Below are 5,766 nucleotides of genomic sequence, written 5' to 3'. Positions count from 1 at the left end.
GGGGCTCTACACATGAACTCAGCATTAGAACATTGTGAGTGTCCACAGAGTTTAATAAAAAGAAGTTTTAATAACTCACTGTAGCTGTTGGTTTTTCAGGTCGCCGTCCATCTAACAAGTCAAAAATAGTTAAGGGAAGAGAGTAAAGATGGAAAGCTCATAAAGACAAAATTTGTCACTAATACTTGTGTCGTTAGTGAAAACCAATATTGAGCTTGTAGTTGAAAAAAGAGCATCGTATGAGAATGACATGTCCTCCTATGGAGTCTGTTCATCATTGGGAGATTGACTCTTTTTGACTGGGAGAAGGTCTGATAGCGTTAACAACAGCTACAGTGAGTTATTAAAACTTCTTTTTATTAAACTCTGTGAACACTACCAATGTTCTAATGCTGAGTTCATGTGTAGAGCCCCTGGTGAGACTTGGAGCAAAGTCTCATGTTGTGTCGATGCCTTCTTCTTCTTTTAAAAATAGTGATTTAGATCCAATCATAGTAGTGTGTCTAGCTCTCCCATTCAAAAGAAAACTTGACCGAAAAACGATGTTAATCTTAAAAGTGGTGCTTCCGCTCTAATTATGCTTTTAAACGAAAGTTTGACTCAGGTACATTCACAAAAACACCCTAGGTTGCATTTTGGCGAGAGTTAACTGACAAGTCTAAGTCATACTGTTAAGGAAAATAAAATATTTGAAGTCATATTTTGGATATGTTGAATAAAAAAGAGGGGAAATTTTCACCAATTGATTTATTGATTTTAAAATGAGCACTGAATGGAGTGTATAAAACACTGTATTTGATGGTAAAAGTAAAAGAAACATTTCCTAGATGCTACAGGCAGTTTTAAGCAGCATGGTAAAAGACACACTGGAGGATGCAGTTGAATATTCCTTTTTACTTAGGAAGGTTAAAGTGAAATTACCAAAAAGTGATTAAGTTGCAGCCATGATGACAGCTGGTTAAATTTTCTATGGACCTTTTCACATCTGAAAGTGTGAATCAAGGTCCAGATAAAGGTTCATGTCTAGCCTACATCGGATCCGGTTAGTCTTGGTTTTACACTGCAGTTACACAAGCGTACTTAAGATCTCTGCTTGACATAATTCATGTAGGCCTACATACACTGAGCTGTTCCTGTCACAACTTCCTGTATTTGGTCCGAACCATTTTTCTTGAACCAAGGTCCGTCTGTTTGGGTCCGGAACGTGGTCCGGGGAAGGTTTCACACCTGTGGTTTTGTCTGTCCGAAACAAACGCAGTAGGTGTAAAAGCACCCTAAGTGCTAAGGAAAGGTGCTTCGACAGTTCCTTTTTTTATGTTAATCCTAGGGTACACTGGACTATTCTTTACGAAAGGAAAAAATATAATACCATCCCACGATTCCTTGCGCAAGTCACATTTACAGCAACAATTGGCAGAATTTGAAATAAACTGAGACCTCTTCTTTTAGCTCTCCTTGTCCCTTCTGTGAGCATGGGAAAAACTAATTGCAATGTTCTAGCTCTTTCTCCCTCTCTCTGAAAAGACCAGCCAAAAGGAGGTGCAGAAGTCCAGGGCTTGACTTCTGAGTAGACCAGCCTACCATAATCAGCAGGACAATACCCGTCCTTGCACTCCCCTTCAACACATGTACATACCAGCAGGGTTCAAAATTAGCATCATCTACCAGCAAAATTCTGATAAAATATGCAAGTGGTTGGTATATTTGCTTCCCTCAAAGGCCAAAAAAACAATGGGAATCTATTGAGTGACATTTATTAGCCATTTGGCTGGTGGACAGAAAGTGAATTTTGAACGCTGCATACCAGCAGATACCAGCCCCTAATACGGCCTCTTAGCTCAGGGGTGAGCAGGATAAAATCTGGGTGGGGAAAGAGAAAGAGCAGCACTCGTTCCTCTGTCATCACCAAGGTGCCCTTGAGCAAGGCCCTTAACCCCGACCACTCCAGTGGAGCAGCTCAGTGGCAGCAGGTCAGACTGTGGTTGGACCGTATAGGTATAAAAAATAACCAGATGGCTAAAGGTTGAGGATGGAGCATGGGTGTTGTTAGTATGCACACAGTATGCAACTTGTGTTAAAGTGGAATTTGGATAGTATCATGTTCACAAGTGGCTTTGCTTGCCAACGCATAGCTAACATTAGCTTACTTTGTTAGCTTTGCTTGCTCTGCATGGCTGGCACATGTTGCAGAATCGACAGTAAAGTTGACCTGACTTGACTTGTGGTTAAGGCGCACTAAGATAGGGTTACTGTGCTGGGTTCATCTTTGTGGGTGTAAGCATACCGTCCCAGCACTTCTGTTACAAGAGTTTGCTGATGGTGATAACTGTAATACATTTTTGTAAATCAGTGGGCTAAAAAGCTTGACATGGAACAGGGGAGGGGGGGGTCATGCATACGAATAGCAGTCATGCATCTGTCCCCCGATTAATAATACTATGATAATAAATGCATTTAGTTATAGATTCCAAACCTTTAAAGTATTTAAGTGTTTTTTAGACACTGATCGTGGAGCGCTGTAATGTACCTCTTTATAGCCTTTCTTTTTCTGAAAACATATTTCAAAGGGGGTACATAATTGAAAAAGGCTTGAGAACCACAGCTGTAGAACATGGCTACCTATGCCCCACAGCGTCCTGCCTGAACTAAACTTTGAGCTTTCATTTCTTCAGGAAAACGATAAGTGAGATGTGACTCCAAGAATAATGGTGCAAGAGAGTTTTTTGGAAATATTTTAATCCACATGCCAAACGACGGCTTTTACACTCATTGGCAGGAGCACAGTGTGTTATTCACGCAGGTTTGATTGACCTTTTTCTCTCTACTCTGCCTCTGATTGGCTAGTTGACTTCTCCACAGATTGCGGCGCAATGGGGGGGAAAATGACCGTGAGCCTGAGTAGGCCCGATGGATGATGGCAGGTCTAAAATGCTGATATGGTACACTGATTACCAAGAACATTTTTTAAAAAACACTCCATATTAAAAGGGTAGTCGAGTCATTCTGATGATTGAGGTTGGGGCACTATGGGTTAATTTACTCTTTGTGCATTGTAGGAAAACATGTTTCTGACTATCGTGAATGTGTTGAGACAGTGAAGCACGTTTTCCTACAATGTAAAAAGTAGGTTATTATGCAAAAAGAAAAATATTTTTTATTAGACTGACAGAACTTGGAGTTTTATGTTTTATCTTTTTATGGAAACAGGGAGAAACATCAGCTGATATCAAAGGCATGCCCTGATTATCCATGAGGGCAAGTGGACCAGTGCCCAGGGGCACCAACCATTCGCCACCAGTGGGGGGGGGGGGTTAAAAAATGTTTTTTGTAAATTGTTGAAAGACCATACATTAGTTGTTTATGAACACTCATTTCACAACAATAATAATTTACATGACCACTATTACTTCCCTCACAAATCTGTCAGAGTTAATAATGTAATGTATAGTTTTTATATTAGTCCTGCAACCCACAGGTCTGAATTACACACACACTCTGACATTTAGTGCATACTAAATGTCAGAGTGTGTGTGTGTGTGTGTGTGTGTGGGGGGGGGGGGTTCCCATGGAAAGACACCATGGGTACAAGCATCTGGGGATGATCTGGTGCCTTGCTCAAAAGGTGAACTAGCATGTCTCCAGCTACCAGCCCACCACCATACTTGTGTCCACATGGGGATTTGAACCTGCAACCCTCTGGTTCCCAACACAACTGACTGAACTACTGCTAGCCCAGTTGGACAGATGGGCCAGGGGGCCTTTGAGGTACAATGTTTCCAATTGTTTGACTTCTGAGCTTCTACAGATTGTGAACACATCTCTTCTTTCAGGAATCTTTCCACAGGCCCTGAAAACTGCAGTAATCAAGCCACTCTTAAAAAAGAACAACCTAGACAAGTCACTAATGAGCAACTATAGGCCGATATCAAACCTTCCGTTTTTAAGTAAAATCATTGAAAAAGTAGTCTTTCAACAACTCAATCATTTCTTGTCACTAAGCAACAGTTTTGATACCTTTCAGTTGGGTTTCCGACCACACCACAGCACTGAAACGGCTCTTGTCAAAGTCTTTAATGACATCCACCTTAACACAGATAATGGCAAAATTTCAATCTTAGTACTACTTGATCTCAGTGCTGCATTTGACACGGTCGACCACGACATACTACTAGACGATTGGAAAACTGGGTAGGACTTTCTGGCTTAGTACTAAACTGGTTTGAATCCTACCTAAAGAATAGGGATTACTTTGTGTCTATAGGTAATTATGCATCCAAGCGTACAAATATGACGTGCGGAGTTCCGCAAGGCTCCATTCTGGGGCCTCTTCTGTTTAACATCTACATGCTTCCACTGGCTCAGATTATGGAGAAAAACAAAATAAGTTACCATAGTTATGCGGACGACACACAAATTTACATAACCTTATCGCCAGGGGACTATAGTCCAATACAAAAACTGACTAAGTGCATCAAACAAATTAACGACTAGATGTGCCAGAACTTTCTGAAATTAAATGAAGGAAAAACTGAGGTAGTTGTTTTTGGAAAAAAAGAGGAGCGATTAAAAGTCTGCGCTCAGCTTCAAACAACAATTTTAAAAACAACAATGTTAAAAACAACAGACAAAGCCAGAAATCTTGGTGTAGTCATGGACTCAGACCTGAACTTTAACAGCCACATTAAGACAATTACAAAGTCAGCCTACTATCACCTTAAGAACATATCAAGGGTTAAAGGACTTATGTGTCAACAGGACTTGGAAAAACTGGTCCATGCTTTCATCTTCAGTAGACTTGACTACTGTAACGGGGTCTTTACAGGTCTCCCTAAAAAATCAATCAGACAGCTACAGCTGATTCAGAACGCTGCTGCTCGAGTCCTCACTAAGACCAGGAGACTGGACCACATCACTCCAGTCCTCACTAAGACCAAGAGACTGGATCACATCACTCGAGTTCTGAAGTCTTTACACTGGCTTCCTGTGTCTCAAAGAATTGATTTCAAAGTACTCTTGCTAGTTTATAAATCACTAAACGGTTTAGGACCAAAATACATTTCTGATCTGCTACTACACTATGACCCCCCCAGACCTCTCAGGTCATCTGGGACAGGTCTACTACTACACTATGACCCCCCCAGACCTCTCAGGTCATCTGGGACAGGTCTACTTTCTGTCCCCAGAGTCAGAACTAAACAGGGTGAAGCAGCGTTCAGTTTCTATGCTCCTCATATCTGTAATAAACTCCCAGAAACCTGCAGATCCGCTGCTACTCTCAGTTCTTTTAAATCAAGGCTGAAGACCTTTCTTTTTGATGCTGCCTTTCTTAAATGACTGCTCATTTCTTTAAATTTCTTATGCTGCACTGTAACTTTTATCTTGTGTTTTATGTGTCCTAATGTTTCTATTTTGTTTTAACTGTCTATCAGTGTTTTATCGTTTTTTAGAGCTTATGATTTTTAACTGTTTGTACTTGTGTTTTATCTGTTTAACTGATTTTGTGTAAAGCACTTTGAATTGCCCTGTTGCTGAAATGTGCTCTACAAATAAAGCTGCCTTGCCTTGCCTTGCCTTACAGGGCCCGGGTGCACCACATTGTCTTAATACGGGCCAGATCCGAGGCAGTTCTTCAGGTCCTGCATGATACAGGTCTGTTAGTATTAACGGTCTATGGTCTGTATGCAAGAATCTAGCTGGTTCAAACTTTGACCTGTGGAGGGCAGTAACTCGCTCAGCAGCGTCTACTCTGCCGGAGTCCTACAAGAA

General features: G+C 41.1%; 1 protein-coding gene across 1 annotated transcript in view; it reads left to right on the top strand.

Annotated features, from left to right (window-relative positions):
- Nucleotides 1–738, top strand: part of LOC116703542 (protein PFC0760c) — a 9,713-nt gene extending 8,975 nt beyond the window's left edge. The window contains exon 7 of the mRNA XM_032538338.1: nt 646–738. The gene's annotated coding sequence lies outside the window, so the exon portion shown is untranslated. The remainder of the gene's footprint in view (nt 1–645) is intronic.
- The last annotated feature ends 5,028 nt before the right edge of the window (nt 739–5,766 follow it).

This window comes from Etheostoma spectabile, chromosome 15, assembly GCF_008692095.1.
Source record: "Etheostoma spectabile isolate EspeVRDwgs_2016 chromosome 15, UIUC_Espe_1.0, whole genome shotgun sequence".
NCBI lineage: Eukaryota > Metazoa > Chordata > Actinopteri > Perciformes > Percidae > Etheostoma > Etheostoma spectabile.
The sequence above is the reverse complement of the archived record's forward strand: the minus strand, read 5'-3'. Positions and strand labels throughout refer to the sequence as shown.